Source organism: Zalophus californianus, chromosome 13 (genome assembly GCF_009762305.2).
Source record: "Zalophus californianus isolate mZalCal1 chromosome 13, mZalCal1.pri.v2, whole genome shotgun sequence".
Taxonomy (NCBI): Eukaryota; Metazoa; Chordata; class Mammalia; order Carnivora; family Otariidae; genus Zalophus; species Zalophus californianus.
In genome coordinates, this window is record NC_045607.1 from 26,272,976 (window position 1) to 26,297,549 (window position 24,574).

The following is a 24,574-nucleotide window of genomic DNA, read 5'->3' on the forward strand; positions in this document are numbered from 1 at the left end:
AAACTCAGGAGCATTTAAAGCTTGGATCTGGAGCCAATGTGGGTTTATAACCTTACCAACGTATTGTAGGTTTATTGTTTGTAAAATGGGATAGTACAGAATCTACCTTGCCAGGCTGTTAGGAGGACAAAGTAAAGTAACTTTTGTAAAGTGCCTAGAACATGGTAAGAGCTACAGAGGTGCTTATACTTACAGTTACTATTACTAGTGGTATAAACCTATACATGAACCACTCTAATAGATAGTTGCTCCTTGAGGTATTTGTCTTACTGTCCCATGCAAAGTACAGCACAGTGCTTAGAATATGAGTAAATAATTAGTATGACCATCATCCTTTTTTTTTCTTAGATGTTTGTATTTTAAGGGTTGAGGTCTTGGGCAGCAGGTAAGACCTGGCAATGGGGAATGAGAGAACGGACTATTCTCTAGATTGGCCTCTACCAAAGCAGCCAGGGGTTCAAGGAATAGATTTAAATGAATTGGCCAGATTCAGATAAGTGTCACCTTCAAGGGAGTTTAATCTATTAAAAAGGGAGTAGCAGTGAGAAGCCCCTAAAAAGAGAGACTCAATGAACACAGAGCTAAGCTATTTTGGACCTATCTACTTAAAGTCAATACAATAGTATGAACATGGTTTGTAGGGCCCAAACAGCCAATAATATCCAGAGCAATGTGACAAAGTAGACTGAGGTTTTGTGGTCAGAAAAATATGGATTAAAATCCCATCTCCACATGTGGCTAGTTATGTGACCTTGAGCCAGCGTGTAAGCTTATCTGTAAAATGGGAATAATTACACCTAACATACAGGATTGGTGGAAGGATTAGCGATAAGTAGCCAGTTGAGTATTGGACCCACAGCAGAAGATCAACAGCTGCCCTTTACTTTTGTTACTGCTAAGCTTGGCAGGCTAGAGAATGGGCTGCGAGCAGAAGATCCGATTCCAAGTCCGGTGGGCCGGGAACAAGCTGGGATGATGTCGGCCTGGCCAAGGATGGACTTGGTGACTAGTGCTGGCAAGGGCAGAGAAGGCAGAGGAAGGGGTTTCACTCAGCCCTTCCATCTTAACATTTTTGCATACAAATTGACCATACAAATATTCTTTGATCCATTCCCCAAGAATTGCTCCACCTTCATTACTGGAATCACCCAACCAGAAAGCATAATCCCATGGTGCTTCCTTTGAAGGTAAATTAAGCTGGAGGCTGGGGTGAGGATAGGACGGAAAAAGGAAAGCCCATGAAAGAGCAGAGAGATATTTGGGAGGATGGGAGAACACTTGAGTTGAAGTGATACAATTCCACAACAGCTTGCTGAAAAATGAGAAAATCATTCAATACGCTTTGCCAAACAGCTGCTTTGATTGATTTTTTTTAAAAGCCTGAACGAACTAAGTAGTCCAGTTGTCAGGAGTGTGTAGCTGAAGCCATAGACAATGTTTCTCTAAGAAATAATAGATGGCTTGAAGCAAGCACTTCGAGTGGGACCAAAGAATGGCATTAAGAATTCTAAAAGGAAAGATGGAGTAAATGAAAATAAGCAGATATTCCAAAGCTATTTCTACATGTGTTACTGAAGGAACCCCAAGTTCTTTAAGATGAACACAAGTAAGGAGGGATCCCAAAGAACACATCAGAATAACAACAGTTGTCTGGCAATCAGATGGCAGAGAGTTGGGGCTATTTAGAGATTCTCAGAGCCAGTAATTTAAAGATATTATTCTTTTATTTTAGGTTTTAGTAGTTGAAGGCCTTCTGGGCTTTTTCGTCTACGTTTTCTTCTAAGACACGGGGTCATGAGAGAAATTAGCTGAAGACAAAAGGGACAGTTCATTGCTGCCCCCAGTTTTTTTTTTTTTCTTTCTTCTAAGTTACTTTCGAGTCCTCACCTGTATGATAAAATACATCCTCATTTTGAACTAGTCTCCAAGAACTGAAGCAGAAAAGGGAGGCTTAGGAGGGAGGACAAACCTTTAGGGGCCAGAAGGTCAACAGAGAGCCATCGACCAAATTAAAGCTGTCTTCTCATTCATCTGCCAGACCCTGAGGCTTTCACATGCTCTATCTTCATATGACTGCATATCCCAAGGACAATTTAAAAATATATAAATTTTACTTTTATTAAAGCAATTCATGTTCACATTTTAAAAATCAAATACCACTACAAGGGCTATAATGAAAAACTGTATTCCCCTGGCCCACCCCACAGTCTGGCCCCCAGGCAACAGTCTGAAACACTTCAGTTGTTTCTACTGACATCTATTTCCACAGCTTTCTTAATATACTTATAGTGCTCTTTTTCTTGGTTTATCTTTTGAAGATATTATTTAGTAATTTCCTGGCATTTTAGTTGATGAGCTAGGTCTCTTGTATCACCCCACTTCTTCTACCCTCACAATGGAGATACTGCGTCAGCTTTTCCTTTGGGTATAACAAATTGCCCCAAAATTGGTGGCTGAAGGAAATAATGATTTATTACTTGTTGTGCTTCTCTGCATTTGCTGGGTGGTTCTTCTGCTGATCTTACTTGGCTTCACTTGTGTGTCTGGGTTCAGCGGCTGGCCTGAGTGCGAGCTGGAGTCAGTCGGGGCTTCCTTCAGAGTTCTTAGTTCTCCTCCACATGGCTCACTTGTACTTTCTGAGAGCATGGTAGCCGCAAGACAACCTTCCAAAAGGAAGCACTCCAAAATATTGCAAATGGAAGCTATAAGATCTTTTAAAGTCCAGCCCCCAAAGGCTCCAGCATCACTTCTACCGCATTGTATTACTTAACATAAGTGGGGAGAGGGAGAGCCTACACTCTAGGGAAGGGGAGATCATCTCCACCTCTTGATGCAAAGTCTCACTGCAAAAGGCATGCACGCCTGACTGGCTCGGTCGGTGGAGCATGTGACTCTTGATCTCAGAGTTGTGAGTTTGAGCCCCATGTTGCATGTAGAGATTACTTAAAAATAAGATCTTTTTTTAGAGGCATGCAAAATGGGTGATATTTGGACATAATTTACCACTGCTATATCTAAATTCACTTAATCAATATCAGCATTTAAGTTATTGTTTAAAGATTTTACATGGTAGAGCCAAGTTCAACAGGTATAATTCCATTTCTTGACAACATATTTATTCTTCCTAGAGTTAACGATTACCTTTCAGCATGAGTAGCCTTTAATGTACCTATCCTTGGTTCTTCCAACAGATCGATCTCTGTGCACTTTTCAAATACTCCAGACTGCCAGGAGAACTTCCTTCCCAGAGATCTCTATCCTCCATCCTCTTGCTGCAATCTGAACTGGCTTCTCCCTAGATGTACTATGTACCTGTCATCTTGTGACTTTGCTTCACCACTTTTCTGTGTTGGGTTTCTCTTTCCTGAACACTTCTTTCTTTTCTTCCTTTTTCTTCAAAATCCTTTATTTTGCACATGTCCAATAGCTTGCTAATAAAGGTAGGGGAGGAATAAACATTTTGAGTCCTTCTTTTCAAAGCATCTTTAATCTCCAAAATAAATCTCCAGGGACATCAGGCACACAAAATTGAAATTACGACTTTACAACAGCAAGTTTTCATAATGCTGAAAAAAAAAGTGGGGACAATTTCGTGAGGTCAGCATAACTGCACAGGAAGCTCTAATGAGTGTAGTTTTAAAGGATATGTACAAAAGAGATAAACAATGAAGGTGACCAACTGGTCATAAAATAATAATTAGATTTATATGATTCTTGGAATAAGTGTGAAGGACAACCAAAAGGGCTTACTTAGTTTTGTAATATGCAAGAAGGAAGTATTGGAACTAATGGCAAAAAATTTTATATGAAAATATATGATGATATAACTTTTAATGAAAACTGAACTTCACAATCCATATTTTGTTACTATGAAGAAGAATATTTTCAACTCTAACAAGGGCAGAAAAAACGTGGATTTGTGAGGACACTACCATGATTCACTGATAGCTTATTCTCTCCTTCTGGATACGCTGGAGGGTTGTGATTCCCCACTCTTTACAGTTTGGCTTGGCCATGTGATTTGCTTTGGCCATGACATGTTGGCAGAAGTAACTGTATCATTTTCAGTTTGAAAGAGTTAATTAATTGTCTGCGCATGACTTTCCATCATCATCTTCCAGTCATTGCAGTCATGCAAACCCATTTTGATACATAAGGGCAAAACTGAAATTACTAATGTTATTTGTTACGGCAGCATAACCTAGCCTAATTCAACTAAAACAAGAAAATTGAAGTCAAAAACAGGTGAGGTGATTACAGAACACATTAGGCGTTTCCTTGCCTAGAAAAGTTATATTTTAGACAATGAATATATTCATTAAAAATTCATATTCACAATCTTTAGATTCAGAGGTCTGGCTTTGCAATCTGACCATATTACTTAACCAGGGTGACCCTGAACAAATATTTAGCTCTTTTAGTCTTGGCTTCCTGATTTATAAATTTCAGATATTCATACCTACTTCATAGATTCGGGGGGAATTAAGTAAGATAATGTAGGTCAGATGTGTATGCAGTGTTTATACATTGCAACTTTTCAAAAAAAAAAAAAAATGCTTGTGGTTAAGAGAACTTCCCAAATGTATCATTAAAATTCTGCCAGAAATTGGGGCGCCTGGGTGGCTCAGTTGGTTAAGCGACCGCCTTCGGTTCAGGTCATGATCCTGGAGTCCGGGGATCGAGTCCCACATCAGGCTCCCTGCTCAGCAGGGAGTCTGCTTCTCCCTCTGACCCTCTTCCCTCTCGTGCTCTCTGTCTCTCGTTCTCTCTCTCTCAAATAAATAAATAAAATCTTTAAAAAAAAAAATTCTGCCAGAAATTTTGTAAGAATTAAACTAGAAAATACTATCTTGCCTCAGCAAAAGGAGTGTGCTGCAAAAATATACAATGTATTTAATGTCTATCCCAAGTAGTTTTCTTGGACAAAGGATAAGATTTAATATTTGTGAACTCTAAGAGAGGGAAGAAAGATGAAAGAAATAATATGGTCCTAAAACATAAGACATACCTTAAGCATTACTTTTTAAAATGGGATTGTCAGAATCTGGGGAAAAATTATCAGATTTGGGGGAAAACTACAGATATAGTATATCTAACCCCACCAAAACATTTCACAGTGTCTTTTAATAATTATAGATAAAAGTGCAGAAACAAGGATATCTTAATAATATAGTCTAGTGGATTTGTAACTGAAAGGACCAATACTACTATATGTCTATGGAGGCATGACACAGGGCTCTGTCTTGGCCCTATATTTTTCATTCATTCATTCAAAAGTTATTTATTGAACACCTATTATGTAACAGGTGTTGTGCTAGGTATTGGGCATACAGCAAGGAACAAACCAACTTTTCTTAATTTTTTAAAACTGAGGACTTAGATGAAGGCATAGAATGTTGAGCCAAATCCTCTTTGACACAAAAAGTGGCCAGAGAGTAAATGCATTGAAAAGAACGATCCAAATTCAAAATAACAGATTACAGCTGTAGATTGACTCTAACATTTAGTTGTGCTTCTCTTGAAAATTTATTTCATCTCTTTGAGACTCCTTGTAGATAAAATGGAGACAATGATATCTGCTGTTTGACTTGTTTTGAGCTTTAAAGATAATGTAAGTAAAGAATATAGCACAATGCTTGTAATATTCTAGATGCTCAAAATATAACAGCTTTTATTACTATGGGAATTACCTTCCCTCAAAGAGTCATTTTTCATGCATGCAAGGATTCTCAGAATGTACCAGAAGGCCAAAAGACGTAAAGTGAATGGTTCAAGGTCAAATAATGAGAAATTGACAGGATCAGAACTTGTAGACATTGTTCCCTATTTCAATTAAAAGTTTAACATTCTGGGGCACCGGAGTGGCTGAGTCATTAAGCATCTGCCTTCAGCTCAGGTCATGATCCCAGCATCCTGGGATCGAGCCCCACATCGGGCTCCCTGCTCAGCAGGGAGCCTGCCTGTGTTCCCTCTCTCGCAGTCTCTCTCTGTCAAATAAATAAATAAAATCTTAAAAAATGAATTTTAACATTCTATCTGGCAGTGACCAATATTTGACATTGAAACTCGTGTCATATAGAATGCAGTTATTTAAACAACTTCAAGGTACAATAACATGACAGTACAGGGACGTCTTTTGGAGCTCAAGAAATCCTTTATATCCACATAGGAATTTCTGCTTCTGTCATTTTAGGCTAATTATAATCATTGTGAACCAATCTTGTTTTTTTAAATTTGGTGATGCTCCTTTCATCAAATAATTGTCCTAACCTATTAAGAAGGTCCTTCTCTGTAAGTGAATATAGGTTAGATGAAGAAGGGAAGTTGGTAGAGCACAAGCAGCCTTTCTCTTGGCAATCAAAAGGGTGAATAGGCTGGATGAAGTGAAATAAAATAAGACTGAGCATTTGCTCTGTGGTAAGTAATAGAAATAGTATCTCACATGATCCTCACAGCAGCCCAATGATGAAAGTATTTAGTGCCCTCGTTTCTATAGTGAGGAAACAGGCTCAGAGGGGTTAAGTGACTTTTCAAGTCACACAACTGGTAAATACCAGAAAGGAGACTCAAATCCAGGTCTTTGTGATTCCATTTCCCATGCTCTTTCTCCTCCACCACATTGCCTCTGGCATGTTTTTCTGTCTCTGATGAGCCACAGAGTCCTTAGCATTACCTCAAAACTAACTGCTTACTTAGGTATGTCATACTTGGCTAATTCCCACTCCCCAGAGAACAGCCTTTTTCTTTGTTCTGTCAGTATAACAACGGTGCAAAGTTTAGGAAGTAGATTTTTTTAAGCTACTAAAATCTTACCACCTTAACAATACCATTTTAATTGTGTTTCCATGCATTCATACTTTTGTTTTATTTTAGTTTAGTTTTTATGGTGGTAACTATAAGCCACTATAGGTATATACCACTAGGTATAGCCACCAGGGTGCAAAGAAGCTCTCAGTTTCGGGGTCACAGAGACCCACGAGCTGACTCCATGCAACCCACGACAGGCTAGGGGGTACTACTAAACCAACCGGCTCTAAAGAAAGCACAACGCCATATATTTTTAAGTAACTGTAGTCCTACTTTACATGTAATTTTGTATCATTTATTTATTCACTCATTCAATGTCTATTTGCTGAATGTCTGCTATAGTACAAGCACCATCCTAGCAGCAAAAACTACAGCAAAGAACAACAAAGTCCCTGACCGCATTGAGATTACATATGCTGGAGGAGACAGATAAAAAACCAACATAAATAAGTAAAATATATTGTATGTTAGAGGGTAAGTGCTAAAGAGAGGTGGGGGGCGGGGGGGAAACAGGCAAAGGGGGTAGACATTTGGGTGAGGAGTACAGGTACAACTGAAATTTTAGATAGATTCCGGGAAACATTTGGCTGAAAAGTTAACAACTAAGTAAAGACCTGAAGGAAGGGAGAGTGGGAGCTGTGGCTATCTGTGTTGTGGCAGGCAGAATTCTAAGATGACCCCAAGACCCTATTTGCCCCTTAGTTTGATTTCCATGATTATGTTAAGTTACATGGCAAAAGGGATTTGTAGACATTAACCTTAAGATAGGAAGATTATGCCTATGGACCTAACCTAATCACACAAACTGCAGAGAAGCAGAGAGTTTTCTCCAGTCGGTAGCAAAAGAGAAAATCGGATTTAAGGCGTGAGAAGAACATAACACAAGGGAGAATCTCCAACACTGAGATGGAAGGAGCCACATGAAAGGATCTGAGGAAAGCTTCTAGGAGATGAGAGTGAAGCCCAGCCCACAGCCAGCAAGAATATGGCAACCCCTGTCGTACAACTGCCAAGAACTAAATTCTGCCAACAACTTGAATAAGCCTGGAAGCACATTCTTCCCAGAGTCCCCAGATAAGAGTCCAGCTGGCCTTCACTCTGATTTCAGTGTGTACGGAGCCAACTGAGCCACATATAGACAAGTGAGGACACAGAAGTAAAGGCATTGTTTCACACTTGTATTCCTAATGATAATGATATTTTCATTAGCTATACAATACTCTCATGTGTGCCACAATTTACTTAGACCTTCCCCTCTGATTAATTCTGTTGCTCAAGTCTTTTATTAGATACTGCTGCAATAAATACCTTCATACATATAGCATTTTCCCTTAGTTTGCTAATTTGGCATTCCAAGGATTATTATCTTATAATAGTATATGAGCCCCAATCTTCCTGGACCCTTGCAAGCATTGCATATTATCATTCTTTTTATTTTTCCTATTTTAATAAGTAAAAGGGTAACAACAACTAAAGATCTTTTCTATGAATACTTACAAGAATGACAATTTCTCCCAATCTGTTTCTTCATAGCACTTCTGTTTGCTGATTTTTGAAAGAAGTAGTGTTGTTTATTGAGATACTGACAGGAGAAGCAATCAATTGAAAGAAGTTCCAGACTTGATTTGGATCATAACTTGTTCTTCTTTAATCTCCTGGTGTTTGGGGTTCTTCACCGAGGAAATGAAGATGGAGTCCGGCATCATATCAAAAAAATATGTATGAAGCATTTACAGAAGTGCCTCTTTGCATTTCTTCCTATTAATCTACATCAACATATTTTCTTTTAAAACAAAAAAAAGTGTTGTATAGTATAAAGAACTCTATTGGATTAAGTAGACCTCAAACATCTTATTGGCATGCTGTGCAACCTTCAGTAAGTCACTTCAACTCTTTGTGGCTCAGTTTCTGCATCAAAACAATGAGAAACTTGAAATAATGCTTTGGTCAATTCCTGCATACTGTAAGTATCTATGATCTTATATAATAGGTCCTACCAAGTCAGACATGTGATCTGGTAAATGCGATCCTATGCACAGATATAATGGATCTACATTTGACCCCCAAATTATTTGTTTCTGACCAACTCTGTCAGAAACCCCCTTTCATAATTCCTATTACATCTTGTTTTTTTCTGTCATCTCTTCAAATAGTCACATTTTAGCTTCTACTTTTAAGACAGAAAATCAGACCCAAGGGTCTTCCTCTTCTCTACCAAAAATACCATCGATCAAAGAATTATAGATGTTGAAAATGTATATTTTACCACTGAAAAGCATAACTGCAATAAACAGCCTTTTGAAAAATTTAACTAAGTTCCAAAGGATTAAAACACAAATAAGCGAATGAGAAGAGTGATTTTATCACAGATTCAGAAGACACTTAAAAACTCACAATTGAATAATAAATGTTACTTTATTCCAATACATTTGATAAAAGAGATGGATGACTTTTAAGGAAAAAGTTCCCAAACTGGTTCTTAAAAAACAAAAAATGAGCAGACCAATACCCATATATAAAAGACTGAACAGGTATCAACAGAACATCAGTAAAGAAATCTAGCTAATTTTGTCTGTGAATTCTTTCAAACTTTTCAAAGGCAAGAAAAATTACCGTGCTTTTAAAAATGTTTCTTAACATAAAGAGCTATGGAAAACTTCCCATTTACTTTGAGGTTAGTGTAATCCTAATATCAAACATCAGAAAAGATCACAAAAGAAAACTATAGATCATTTTTTTATTCCTATAAATGTAAGAATCTTAAAAGAAACATGATTAGATTATATCAAGCAGAATAAAAATAGAACACTCTTTAATTATGAAGTGGGGTTTATTCCAGTAATTCAAGGATGGTTTAACAAGTTAATTACATTAGCAATTAAATGGACTTTGATGAAATTTAACATTATTTGTGTTACAAACCTTCCATAAATACAATACAGAAGGAAATTCCTAAACATCATTGAGTTTTTTAAAAACCAGAATTTAGTAGCAAACATTATACCTACTGGTGAAATTTATTCAAATGCTATAAAATTTATTCAAATATTTATTCAAATGTTATAACCAAGATAAAGATGAAGCTTATCTTTATCGGTTTTCAATATTGGATTAGAGATTTTAGTCAATCAATGGGAAAATAAAAATAAATAAGAATATATACTGGAAAGGAAAAAGTGTTATCATTATTTGCAAATGATATAATTATTTACCCAAGGGCAGGCACCATGTCTCTTCTTATTTAACATTATATCCTCAGTGCCCAATACTTGGGAACATAACGGGAGTTGAAATAGTTATTGAACAAGAAATCAAAATATGGATTAACTAAAATTGTTTAAAAATAATAGAATGATAGAAAAAGGTAAGCAATTTTGAGATTAACACATGAAAATCTATGGTATTCATTTAAAGCAACAATAGCTGGAATGAAATTAAGAAATGTACAGTTTTCTATAGAGAAAACTATGAATTAAAATTTGAATATCTTTGGAGATATTCAGGTTTCTAGATAAGAAGACTCAAATAATTAAGAACGTGAATTGTCTCCAAATTTAATCTAAAATTTTATAGACTATAAAAATTTCAGTGAAATTTTTTTCAAAGTTGAAAATTGACTCAAATTTCATTTCAAATATTATAGTTGGGAGCCACAAAAAGAACATAAGATAGAGAAGACCAAGAAGTGAGGACATTTGCCATTAAAAATATCAAAATGTCCTACAAAACTAATATAATCTTTAAAGTGTAGTACAGGTCCAGCAATGGGCATGGCTATTAGGGAGCTAAAATAGAGAATCTAGAAATGGATCCACAGATATATAAGAAGGTAAAATATGATACAGATGTAATATGAGCTTGGTTAGGAAAAAACTGCCAGGAGTCACTTTAATAATTTTCATTTTACAAAAAAATAAATTGATATCCATATCTCAATATAAACAAAATTATATTCAAAGTTAAAATTCAGTCATTAGAAATTTGATAAAAGGAATAGAAAAACATGTTGCAGAATATTTTAGAATGAGGAAGTTTTATTTATTTATTTATTTAAAAGATTTTATTTATTTATTTGACAGAGAGAGAGAAAGAGAGCACAAGCAGGGGGGAGGGACAGAGGGAGAAGCAGACTCCCCACTGAGCAGGGAGCCCGATGTGGGGCTCCATCCCAGGACCCTGGGATCATGACATCACGACTTGAGCTGAAGGCAGATGCTTAACCAGTTGAGCTACCCAGGCACCCCTGTTTTTCCTAAACATGATATATACTTGAGAAATTTGACTACACAAGGATTAAAATTTTTGCAAATAAAAGTAAATAATTAAGAGCAAATAAAATAAGAGAATAAAATCAAACATATTTAAACAAATATTTTTACTGTAGATAGATTTATTAAAATGACAAACATCTCAAAGGGGAAAAAAATGGGTATAGATTTCCAGTTAGGCATCACAGCCTAAATGTATACATTTATCTTGGTTCCCTTCAGGAATTCCAGTATAATGACAGTAAAGGAATGATAAAGTATAGACCCGAAGACAAAAAGAATAACAGAGGAGATAATACAAGTGGGAGATGTCCATTACATTTTTAAAAATCTTAGTGTAGAGAACAGAAAATTGAGTGACTCTGGTGCCTTACTAATGGCCCACAGTTCCGTAAGCAAACCGATGCCCTATCCCTACATATGGCTTTCAGTTAGATTCTGGCGCCTGATTCCAAAATATAAAGATCACAAGATACATGTGGAAAGCCTCCAGAATGAAGGACAGAAAGCAAAATTAACACAGAAGGAAAGCTGTAACACAAGGAGAAAAAGAAAGCTTAAAAATATAATATCTTCGTAACAATAAGAGAAGACATGACATCCATGAAGAAAAAAGAAAGGGACATTATAAAAAGAGAGAACGCAGGGAATAAAAAAGAAACACTAGAACATAATAATAGCTAAAATAAAACATCCAGTAAAAACTGAAACATCTCAGAGTCCAGAAAGTCTAAAAAAATCTCCTAGAAAAAAGAACAATAAGCTAATGAGAGATAATGGGAACTAACATAATGAGAAATCAGAGGAATAATTTAAGAGATCTAACCAATAAGAGTTTCAGAAAGAGAGTGAGAAAGTGTGTGTGTCTGAAAAACAGAGACCAACAACAGAAACTACCAAAGAAATAATACAAAAAATTTCCTAAAACCAATGGACACAAATTTACTTAAAGGCTATTCCTACCGATCAGTCCAAGTAATGCAAAAGGGTTTGAAAATACATCAAGAAATTTTAGTGTCTTAAGAATAAAGAAAAGATTCTGAAAACTTCCAGAAAGAAAAACAAAAACACAATAGATCAAGAATCAGAACAGACTGGACTCTCCAGCACCACCATGAATGCTACAAACATGGAGAAAAATACCCTTAAAAATCTGAAGGGGAAAAAATGGTTTCCAACCGAAAATTATATATAGAAGTAAATTCTCAAATATGAAAGGAAAAAAATAACCCACCTTTTAGAAATACAAGTTTTTTTTTTTTTAAGATTTTATTTATTATTTATTTGACAGAGAGAGACACACAGAGAGAGGGAACACAAGCAGGGGGAGTGGGAGAGGGAGAAGCAGGCTTCCCATGGGGCAGGGAGCCTGATGCGGGGCTCAATCCCAGGACCCTGGAATCATGACCCGAGCCAAAAGCAGACGCTTAATGACTGAGCCACCCAGGCGCCCCAGAAATACAAGTTTTCAAAAATAAAATGGTTTCACATACTCTTTGTCAGTATTATACTGGAGTTATGTCCTATAGCAAAATTAGGGAAAAGGATGAAATGAGGTCCAGGAAAATGGGCTGAAACACAAGGGACCTACAAAAGGAATTTCAGAATAGCAAGAAGTCATAGGACGTTTCTGCAGCAGGTTAAACATCAACTACTTGAGATTGGAGCAAGATGATAGAGACATATTTTTTTTAAAGATTTTATTTATTTATTTGACAGAGACATAGCAAGAGAGGGAACACAAGCAGGGGAGTGGGAGAGGAAGAAGCAGGCTTCCCGCCAAGCAGGGAGCCCAATGTGGGGCTCAATCTCAGGACCCTGGGACCATGACCTGAGCCGGAGGCAGACGCTTGATGACTGAGCCACCCAGGTGCCCCAGTGGAGACATATTTTTTAAAAAGGAAATTACAGATCACCTAAAGTGTTCAAACCATTAAGAGTTTTATCACTCTGGCAGAGAATTTGGTTATAGAGACTTCTGTACATAGAAAATTAAGCAAACCCCCAAAGGAGGTAATTAACTACAGGGAAAACAAAAAGTCGAACCAGAAAGAAAATCTAAACTATGTACAATACTTACTGAGTTGTGGGTAATATTTAGGCAATATTGATGTAAAAGTGAATATAAATTTAGCCCAGATTTATTATATATCTATACTAAAAGGATGATCAAAGAGAACTGAATGGGTCTGTAGAGACAGGGTGGAATGGGGGAATGTGGAACAAGACCTAAATCTTCCTCTTACCTCATAGGAAATTGAGAATAATTCCTGAAATTAAAAAATGAAGAAGTAGTAAAGAAGCATATAATTCAGAAACATAAAATTAAATAAATTAAATATTAGAAGAAACCATTTAAAAAGTTGAGCACAGTTACCTTTGCATACCAGGTTGGGGAGGGGAAGAAAGATAGAGAAATTCTATTTTTTGCTAATAATCCTTGTTGTCATAGTGGAATTTTTAAACTGTGCATATGTATCATTTTGCTAAAAAGTAAAATAAATAGTCAAAAGATATGAACTAGAAAAGCAAATTTGAAAGATTAATAAGCATATGAAAAGATGCAAAACAATAAATAATCAAGTATTCAAATCTAAACAAGGAAATGTTTTTCACCTATTGGTAACAATTTACAAAATTTATAATATCAAGAGTTAGTAAAATGCAGAAAAATGAGCACTCTTACAAAATGCTGGTAGAAATATATAAATCAGCCTACTTCTGAAAGAAAAATGGCAATTTATATCAAAATTTTAAAACATGACTTTGATCCAGCAAATCTGTTTCTAAGGAAATCATGAGAAAACTTTCAAAAATATGAATAGAAAGACATTTATTAAAGCATTGCTTATAATAGTGAATCTGGGAACCAAGCTAAATATTCATTCCATAGAGCATTTTTAAAATTAAGAGCATTTGTAAAATAGAAACTAGGCACAATTAAAATGATATGTGGATTCACATTTATTGTCATGGAAAAGTGTTGGCAATATACTAAATTTTATGAAAAATGCAGGTAATAATCAGGTAATATCTCAATATTTAAATTTATTATAATTATTTTAGTTTCTAGAAGGCCCCTTCCTCCTCCATTATATTTTCTTTTAAAAGTTTTCTAACTATTCTGTTTATTCCATTAGAATAACTTTAGAATTATTTTTTATCACACTCCTAAGTATAATGTATGATTCCATTTATCCCCAAACTAACTGTTCATCCATCCATCCATCTTTCTACCTACTAACCTATCTACTTACTAATATAGAGTGCAGGATTATGTCTGAGGAGCAAGACAAAGAAGAGATATTTGCTTCCTGTTTTCTAACTTCTTCAATTGTCTTAATATTTCTTTTTACAATGATAAAAAATTATTTTTGGAATCCTCTCCAAAAACAAAATTATTATCACTTAATTAAAACAAAACACAATGGGTATTTGAAGATGGAGGCCTCTTGCTCCCTCATTTCAAACTATGTAACAAAGCTACAATAATCAAAACAGTATGGTATTGGCATAAAGACAGACACATAGATCAATGGAATGACAAGCCCAGATACAAACCCACACAAATATGGTCAATTAACTTACAATGAAGGAGGCAAGAATATACAATGGGAAAAGATAGTCTATTTATTTATATATTTATTTTTAATTTTTAATTTTAATATATTCAATATTAATAAATATTTATATATTTATATTTATATAGCGTTGGGAGAACTGGACAGCCACATACATATGAATGAAAACTGATCATCATCTTACACCATATACAAAAATGAACTCAGAATGGATTAAAGACTTAAATGTAAGACCTGAAACCATGAAACTTCTAGAAGAAAACATAGGAAGTAAACTCCTTGACATCAGTCTTGGCAATGAATTTTTGGATCTGACTCCAAAAGCAAAGACAACAAAAGCAAAAATAAACAAGTGGGACTACATCAAACTAAAAGGCTTTCACACAGCAAAGAAACTCATCAACTGAATGAAAAGGCAACCTAGTGAATGGGGAAAGATATGTGCAAATGATATATCTGTTAAGGAGTTAATATCCAAAAATATATAAAGAATTCATACAACTCAGGGGCGCCGGGGTGGCTCAGTTGGTTAAGCGAGTGCCTTTGGCTCAGGTCTTGATCCTGGAGTCCCGGGATCGAGTCCCACATCGGGCTCCCTGCTCAGCGGGGAGTCTGCTTCTCCCTCTGACCCTCCTCCCTCTCATGCTCTCTATCTCTCATTCTCTCTCTCTCAAATAAATAAATAAAATCTTTAAAAAAAATAAAAAAAGACCTATGAGCATCTAAAAAAAAAAAGAATTCATACAACTCAATAGAAAAAAAAAATCAGATTAAAAGTGGGTAGAAGATCTGAATAGACATTTTTCCAAGGAAAACATACAGATGGTCAACAGGTACATGAAAAGATGGCCAACATCACTCTTTAAGTGTTTATTTATTTATTTGACAGAGAGAGAGAGAGAGAGCACAAGCAGGGGGAGGAGCAGACCGAGGGAGACAGAGAAGCAGGCCCCACGTGGAGCAAGGAGCCCAATGTGGGGCTCAATCCCAGGACTCTGGGATCATGACCTGAGCTGAAGGCAGACACTTAACTGACTGAGCCACTCAGGTCCCCCACTAGCATAGGTTATTTTAAAAACCTCTGCTAATTTGATAAGTTAAAATTAATTTATATTTTTGGCTTTTTTTTTTTATTGCCAGTAGGGATGAATTTGTTTTCATATTTTTACTGTCATCTGTATTTCCTCTACTCTTTTTTATATACTGAGTAATTTTGGATTATATCATGGATACTATGATTGTCATACTATAGAGACTCTTGTGTTCTTCCAGAGAGTGTTGACTTCCTGGGGCTCCCGGGTGGTTCAGTCGGTTAAGTGTCTGCCTTCTGCTCAGGTCATGGTCCCAGGGTCCTGAGATCGAGCCCCACATCGGGCTCCCTGCTCAGCGGGAAGCCTGCTTCTCCCTCTCCCACTCCCCCTGCTTGTGTTCCGTCTCTCGCTCACTCTCTGCCAAATAAATACATGAAATCTTAAAAAAAAAAGAAGAAAGAAAGAAAGAAAGAGTGTTGACTTCTTTAAGCAGGCAATTAACATGGCCTCAAACTGCAACTCTGTCCTTGGGCTGTAACTTAAATCACAGTCCAGTTATTTAGCCTTAACTAGTTGGCTTATAATCTGTTTTGTGCATGCACGGTTCAAAAGTCAACCAGATATCTGGGTAAAGTTATGCACAGAACTTAAGGCTTCCTTCCCTGGTTCTCTCCTTTCTAATATTCCCCCTAACCCTCACTTTCTAGCACCTATGGTTGCCTTGAACTCTGTTTACTGGTTATTCGAGAAAGATCAATTCCAGCTGTTATATTTGCATTTTAGCCAACCTGAATGGCACAGACTAGGACCTGTCTTTTGGTTAAAAACCATACATACAGAGATACACACAAAAGGAAGAAAAATCACCAAGTGCTATTCTCTTTTTCCAGATATGAACTTACCTTTAAAATCTGCCTGTTTGTTTACTCTTAAGCCTTTAGATTGTTACTTTTTATATTTTTATTTTGGAATTTATAGTTGTTATCTGTAGAAAAGTAGTCTGATATTAGCTTACTTGGACATTACTAGAAGAAAACCCCCAGGACTACAGATCATTAATTTTCACTTCCACAAAGGTTTTCTTCCTCTTCTTTTAAAAAAATATTTTTTTAAGATGTGATAATTCCCAAGCATACCTCAAGAAAGCTAAGTTTCTCAAAATTCCAATCCTTCTCTTTGAACATATTTGGGGAATATGTCCTATAAAAGTTGCTTCCGGTGACTAGAGCTGTGTAGTTAGCTTCAAGCATACACAGAAAATGCACCTGAGCTCATACTGAACGAGATAACGATGGCACTGGGGGACTACAGTGCCTGGGAACCAATTAAATCTGAGGTAGGAAAGGGATTTTCTTCAACTGGCTAATGGAGACCATAAGCAGAGGCTCTGACCACAGAGAATTCAATGCTGGCTTCACACTTTCTTCTTGAATTTGAACAAGGATCAATGACTGGGAGGACTAATCTAATCTGACTCCTTGATGGCTTTTCCATTTGCACTACTTCATGCTTAGCAATAATCACTCATCTATGATTCCCCGGCACAAGGAAATATGATACTTTGCAGCTAACAGGTATTTGTCAAGATTTCCATATTCCTTTTCACCTTGAAAGGATGTTAGAACTTATGTTTTTTGTTTTTTTTTTAACTCATCACTTTATTTATTAGAAACCCATAGTCCAAAATGGGGAAGAACCACCTAGGATAACCTAGGAAAGGGCAAAGCTGTAACTAGAATGCAGTTAAGTTGATTCTCATTCTTGCAGGCTGACTCAGCTACACATTCAGTGCTTCTTAGATACTGTGTTATATGGCATGTCCTCAACCTTTCTCAAGGTTAGACTCTACAGTGTTCTGAGTGGACAAAAACAGTTTGTTCAGTGATGTGATCACAATCTCCTGAATTCAGCAGTATGACAGTGTGATCATTGCATTTAATGGTTGGCTGTTCTCCAAAATCAGTTGGCAAGTAAGGGCATGTGGTCTCTCTTATAACTCTCTCTTATAACTCTGCTCTCCTGGCCTCCCCATCTTCTTCTTTCCCATTCCCATCTATGTGGCTCTGCGCTCTTAATCTGTGTGTATTTCATAGGATTCAGATGCAAAGGGACTAGTCAAGATGTAAGTCAAATTGCAAAAGGATCTGGCCGGGCCAAAGTCAGGTTGGGTCTGAATGATAAACTTCCTTCCCTGTGAAGTGTTTTGGTTTTTCATATGCAATAATTTCAATCATTTCCTTGTCGTCTAAAAATACAAGAACATGTTTTTACTCATCAGCCTTCCTCAATCATGCTACAGGAAATGGAACTGAGACATTCAGGGAAGAAAAGCTTCTCCATGTTCAGAAATCCTTCCTTAAGACTCAGCTACCAGCTAGGTGGGACATCAAAGTCCTCAGCATGGAAAAGTCAGAGTAGATGTAGTTTCACATTTTAAGAGTTGAAAAAAAAAAATAATAAAATAAATAAATAAATAAAAACCCCTGCCTGTCTTCAATAGCCTGTAAGATCTCTCTTGTCTCCAGGCAGGGGAGACTCCTTAGGTGTTACCCACTCTATCATAGCATTCCTCATCTCTTCTTTTATCTTGTGCCCTTCTCCTCTTTCCAAGATCATAAATCAACAGAGACAGGTCCTCATTCTTCTTTAAAAGAAAAGGGAGAAAGTCTCAACTTCTCCTATTCCGTGGCAAAGTGAACAACCTGATAAATTGAACTACCTGCTTCTCAGGTAAAAACTGGAAAGATTTTAAAGCCCAAGTGGGCAATCTGCAGCCAGGAACCTCTGCAGCACCAGGACAAAGTCTTTTTCATGCTCCTCTCCAGGAAGGAAGCCCATGTGGTAAAATGGCAGATTGGTTCAAGAGACTTCAGATTCCAGAGAGGGGTCAGAGTCAAATCCAAGACTGTGTGACAGCTGAAATTGTCCATGATTTACTAATTGCTGAAGGCAGTGACCAGGCCATAAGGAGCAAAGGCCAAAGGGAAGGCTTGGTACCCACTGCTGGCATTAGGTTTCTGTCTAGAGGAGAAGACAGAAGACTGAAGAACATTTGGAACTAATTAGCAGGAGTAAGAAAACTTAAGGCTAAGAGGTGGGGGTGGGGTCAGGACTGTACTGTTCCTTAAAATAAAAAAATAGTTGGTCAACTTCACCAAAGGCTCTGCTTCTCTTTATCTTTCTTGTCCTCAACATAACTTATACATAGCTGATTAAAGTAGAGCCTCATCTCTCAGCTTCCTGCAATATTAAGAATCTTATCTGCAGAATAAAACAGCTTAAAAAAATGAAAGGAATCGGCAGATATTACTGTTTTCCTTACGGGTGGTCTGAATCCGGGAATGTGGGAGATGTTAAGGAAAGGGTTGAATTTTAGAGTCAGACCGACCTGAACTCAAATCTTCACTACCTACAAGCTATGTGACCCTGAGAAAGTTAGGTATCTTCACTGAACTTCTGTCTTCTCATCTGCAAGTCAGTCAATACCACTTCCTTCACAGGGCTGACATGAGGATAAAATGAGATAAAATATGAAAAGGCCTCCCATTGTGCTCAGCACACAGCTGAGCTCATTAACTTTTCTTTCTGCCTATAAAAAACATTACAAATACAATAAAAGTCATGTTTATCATTTCTGTCATCCCAGAAATCAAGGCATACAACGAAGCCACAGTACTTAAAACAGTGTGGCACTGTTTCGAGAACAGGCAGGTAGATCAATGGTATAGAATGGGAATCAAAAAGATTGTCTTATGCACAGGCAAAAATAAAATCGAGTTGAATTAAAGGCCCATATTTAGGAAAATAATTCTAATTTTATGCCAAGATAATGAAGGACAATAACAAGATGCTGGAGTTGAGGAGAGTTTCTTAAAATCAGTTATATGCAGCAAAAATAGAAAAAGAATGAAATTTGAAAATGAACAAAGGTAAAAGCTGACAATCTGGGAGGAAATAGTCACAGCTGTAAAATATTCAGATACAAAACAGACCAAGGATAAACATCTAAAGCTTTCAAATAATTCTTACATATCTATTTAAAAAGTCTAAAAGCCCAATGATATAGTTTATGGGATGCAAACAGGTAATTACAGAAGATGAAATCAGAATTGCCCTATGAAAAATGGATCTGCCTCATTAGTAATCAGAAAATATAAATTAAAATAGCAATGAATTACCGTTATGCTACCAGTTTGACAAAGATTAAAAAGTTTGATAATATCAAGTGTACACAAGCAAGGGCAGGGCTGGGGGTGGGGAGAGTAAAATTAAACGTAGCTGCTCATGACCTTGAAATTAGTACAATCAATCTGAAGGGCAAGATGGTGGTATCTATTAGATTACCCCACAATTTCTTTCTACATATCTATTCTGGATAAAGACTTGCACATACACACAAAAGATATAATGTAATATTGTTTGTAATATGAAAAAAATTTTTTAATACTTATCCACAGAGAAACAGATGAAAGCAATTCCATGAACACAAAGAATTACTATAAAATGTTCAAAGGAATCAAGTAGATTTCCACATATTAACATGAATCACTCACAAAAATAATGAGAAACCAGTATTTTATATTTCTTCCAATACATAGATACGTATGAAAATTATAAAGAATTTTGGAAAGTCTTTCATTAGACAAATTCATCAGAGTATACTCTTAGCACTGTTTGGTGGGAGGACATCAATATGGAGACAGGAGATTTCAGGAGACTATAGCTTCTTCTATAATGGTCTAAAAGTTTTAAGTTACAACTGATTTATTGTTTGCATAAATTTAAAAATCAATACATAAAAATACTTTAAAAAGATGCAAATATCCCAAAAATGTTGACAGGGATTCATTTTGAGAAGGCAAGGAGAGAGTATGGATTATTGTTTCTTCTTTGAACATCCTTATACCTTAAAAAAAATTTCCCAAAGAGGAAAATGATCACCATCTTTTATGAGTATCATTGTATAATGATACTCATAAAATCCCTGATAATGGCACTAGACACCAAGCTAAACTGGTTTAGCAAAAACTGTTCTTGCCCAGTTTTGCAAGTACGATCTCATTTAACTCTGTGTTAACCCTGTGAAGTAGGTAGATACCTACTATTGATAGATAAGGAAACTGAGGCTCCAAGAAGCTAGGCAATTTACCCAAGCTCATGCAACTACAAAGTCACAGAGCCAATAGTCCATCATATGTCTTTGAATACCAAAAATAATACTTCTCTCACCATATTAAAGTTACCTTAACACAAGTATTACATGTTTTTTTCACAAATTATAAAGTTGCTTCACTATGAAATGAATTTGAAATCTAGGGAAGAGATAAATAAAAACAAGTGCTAAAAATATGTAAACATTTTAAAGACATTTGTACATTTAAATATAGGAGTTAGATTAACCTATTTAGGAGAAGAATATTACTGATCCCCAATAAGGCTAGTGTATAGAAAAGCCATTTGCACAAAAAGGAAATATCCTTTGTTCAAACATAATATTCTTACACAGTGTGATAAAGCAGCATGGGATTCCACAGAACCAACTGTTAGCTAGAACTGTATTAGTAGGATTTCAACTTAAACTAGCCCAAGACAATGAGAATTTATTGCCTTACATAACTAGTTTCAGGAACATCTGCATCCAGGGGTTTCAAAGACGTTATTAAATCTCAGTCTCTCTTTTTCTCTCCTTTTCTCTGTGTTGTCTTTATTTTTAAGTATGCTCTAGGCAAGTGGTAAATATATGTAACTTTCAAGTTCTCAAGTTTCCATGAATATACTTCTTGCAATCTCAAGAAAAAAAGAGACCCTCTTTCCCTCAATGTGAATCTCTGAGAAATAAGTTGGCCATACCACAGCAATCTCTGTATCTAGACCTGAATCTTTATTACCTCCCTTTAGCCCCAGGAATGATGGGGCTAAATCCCGAAGGGATTGAATTGGATTATTGTAGAATGGGTAAAGAGAGATTGAATTGGATTGTTGTAGAATGGGTAAAGAGAGATGAACCAACCAAAGAGTTCTGGGCAAACAAAAAACATATGAATACAATATAGTCACTGCTTTGATGGTATTAGAGGTGTGTGGACACTGAAAAGCCAGCAAGCTAACCTACGGAAGAGGGGAGACATTCACAAACAGCTACCTCATAGGGTTCCCCTGAGGATAAACAATAGTTGGAGAGAAAATGTACCTAACACAGTTAGCAGATAGAAAGTGTCTTATATATTTGTTTACTAATTGATTAATCAAAGGTAGGTGCTTCCGAGTTACTTCTACCTTCTCATCCCAGAGACTTTATCAGTTACCAAGTCCAGTGGAATAATACAGCAATTCTATTGAATGTGAAATAGAATCGGGAGCCCATTTCCAGTCATCCTTTGTAAGTCTACTGAAAGCAGGGGGCTGTGTGACCTGGGAGTCTTCACAACCACAGTAACAAAAACCATAGTAACTAACGTTTATTGCACACCAACCATGTGCCAAGTGGTCTGCTAAGTGTATAACATGCATTTTCTCATGTAATCTTCGCTATAACTAATGAAGTAGGTATTATTATCATTTCCATTTTACAGATGAAGAAACAGATGTAGCGAGGCCAAGTAATTTGCCCAAGGTCAAGAGAGTGACAAGGCTTGGACTCCCACTTGGTTGTGTTTGACTAGAGAGCCTGAGCTCTTAACCATTCATTGTTCTGTCTCACACTGCCCTGCGCGGCCTCATAATACCCTGAGGAGAAGACTCAACATGAAATAGCATTTGGCTGCATTCCAATCAGTCAACACATTCATCACTAGATGCACAAAGAGAGAGGTAGGTTGGATTCCCTGTGAACAAAACAATTCAGGCATATACATGCACTGACCTCTAACTCAATTTGGAGATTTAGAATCTCCATCTTGAAGACTTCCCTAACATCTCAGCTGCTGTATTTAATGGGACCTTTTGTCGATGTGGTCAAGAGGAATCAAAGAGAATTTATCTTTTTAGTTTCTTTTCCTTTCATTTAAAAAATTATTTAACCATAGTGGTTCTGGAGTTATTTCTTGTTGGCAAAATTATGGAGCTGCGTACTGATTCAGAGACGTGTTGGGACACTGGGCACAGATGGCTTTAATTATTTGGGCAGCCATTGACAGATGTGACGGTCTAGGTTTCTGCTGCCTTGGACAGGTGTAAGCTATAGGATTGACCCAGAGGGAGTTGTGGAGAGCCAGAATTGGATAGAGCCCTGTGATGGCCCTTTATTTGGTCTTACTCCACCCCTACGTACATAGTTATCATATTTCTTTGCCTCAGGGCATGGTCAAGTCAGTCAAAACCATCAAACCAAGTTTGTGTGCAGAAAAGAAACTCTCAAAGAGAGAAATACACTGTTAGCAATTGGTCCCAAACTCTGCTCGATATTTTTACTCAGAAACCCTTCTTTTCATTAATCATGGTTTCATAATCAAAAGGATCTATGTATATATCCTTCCTTCTGGATCATAACAAGCATGTTCACTTCTCTGATTATAGTCCACACAAATAATTTCGAAGACCTGAATGTCAGCCTGTGAAAACCGTCGTAATTTTGTTCAGTGAATTTATTGAGTAAGTTATGAAGAATAGGAAGATAAAGTTGACATATTCCCTGCTTATTTAAGAAGCTATTGAGCATTTAGGAGGGGGCTTCTGACCTTTGAGCTAATAAGAATAAGAGACAGCACTTACTGTGTCAAGCCACTGTTCTAGGTTCTAGAGATGCAGTAGTGATCAAAATAGCCATTTTCCCCATGGAGCTTCCATTCTAACTGGGTATATGGATGATTAAAAACCCATTTCTTTCTCTCTCCATATATGTATATACATACATACACATATTGTGTGTACACATATATATGTATTACATGGGGTGGATTGTGGTATACTAACTTTTACAACAGATTATATCTAAGAAATTATGTCTAGCTGTGTATGTGAATTCAACAGGAACTCTGTAGAGGAAAAACTATTTAAGCAGGGCTGAATATAAGGGAGAGATCACCAAGTGGAAAAGTAGAAGAAAGTATTCTAGGTCCTCATAATTCTTCTTTTGAAAAAGCAGGGTTCTGACTTAGTACCTATAATGGGTTGAAATGTGTCTCCCTAAATTCATGCGTGGAAAGCCCAACCCCCAATACCTCAGAATGTAAGCATATTTTGAAGTAAGATCTTTAAAGAAGGAATTGAATTAAAATGAGACCATTGGGAGCTTTGCGCAGTGGCAGTATCGTAGTCATTGGGTTTATCCGAGGCACGATTATTGCTAATTGAAAATGAGACCACTGGGGAGGGACCTAATTCAATAGGACTGGTGTCCTTAGTAACAAACTATAGAAATGATCCCTGTGTCCTTAGAAGACGAAGAGGTGCCCTGGATACTTGACAGAGAAAGGGCCATGTGAGGACACAGTGACAATGGGGCCATCTGCAAGTCAGAGAGAGAGAGAGACAGCCCTCAGGAGAAACCATCAACCCTGCCAGCGCCCTGGATCTTGGATTGCCAGCCTCCAGAACTGTGAGAAAATAAGTAAATAAATCTGTTGCTTAAGCCCCTCAGTCTGTGTGTGTCATTTTGTTACAGCAGCCCCACCAAACTAATACAGCACCTGATGTTCAGATTGGAAGAACGGTGTATACCTAGTACACAGAAAGCTTTCAAATATCGACCAAATCAAAATGTCTGTGAGTTGCAGAGCTGACCCATACTGAACATTTAACATGTGTGACAATCTAATTTAATCCAGCAACACTATGATGTAGATATTATGATTCTTATTTTACTTATGAGGAAACTGGGACTTGGCATGGTTCACTAAGGTACCCAGCGTCACGTGGCTGGTAAGTCAGCCTGTGTTTGAACCCAGAC

General features: G+C 36.8%; 1 non-coding gene across 1 annotated transcript; it reads left to right on the forward strand.

Moving 5' to 3' along the window:
* The first annotated feature begins 23,915 nt into the window (after positions 1 to 23,915).
* On the forward strand, positions 23,916 to 24,058 carry LOC113935230. Its single transcript, XR_003523970.1, has one exon. It is a non-coding gene; the product is annotated as a U4 spliceosomal RNA (small nuclear RNA).
* The last annotated feature ends 516 nt before the right edge of the window (positions 24,059 to 24,574 follow it).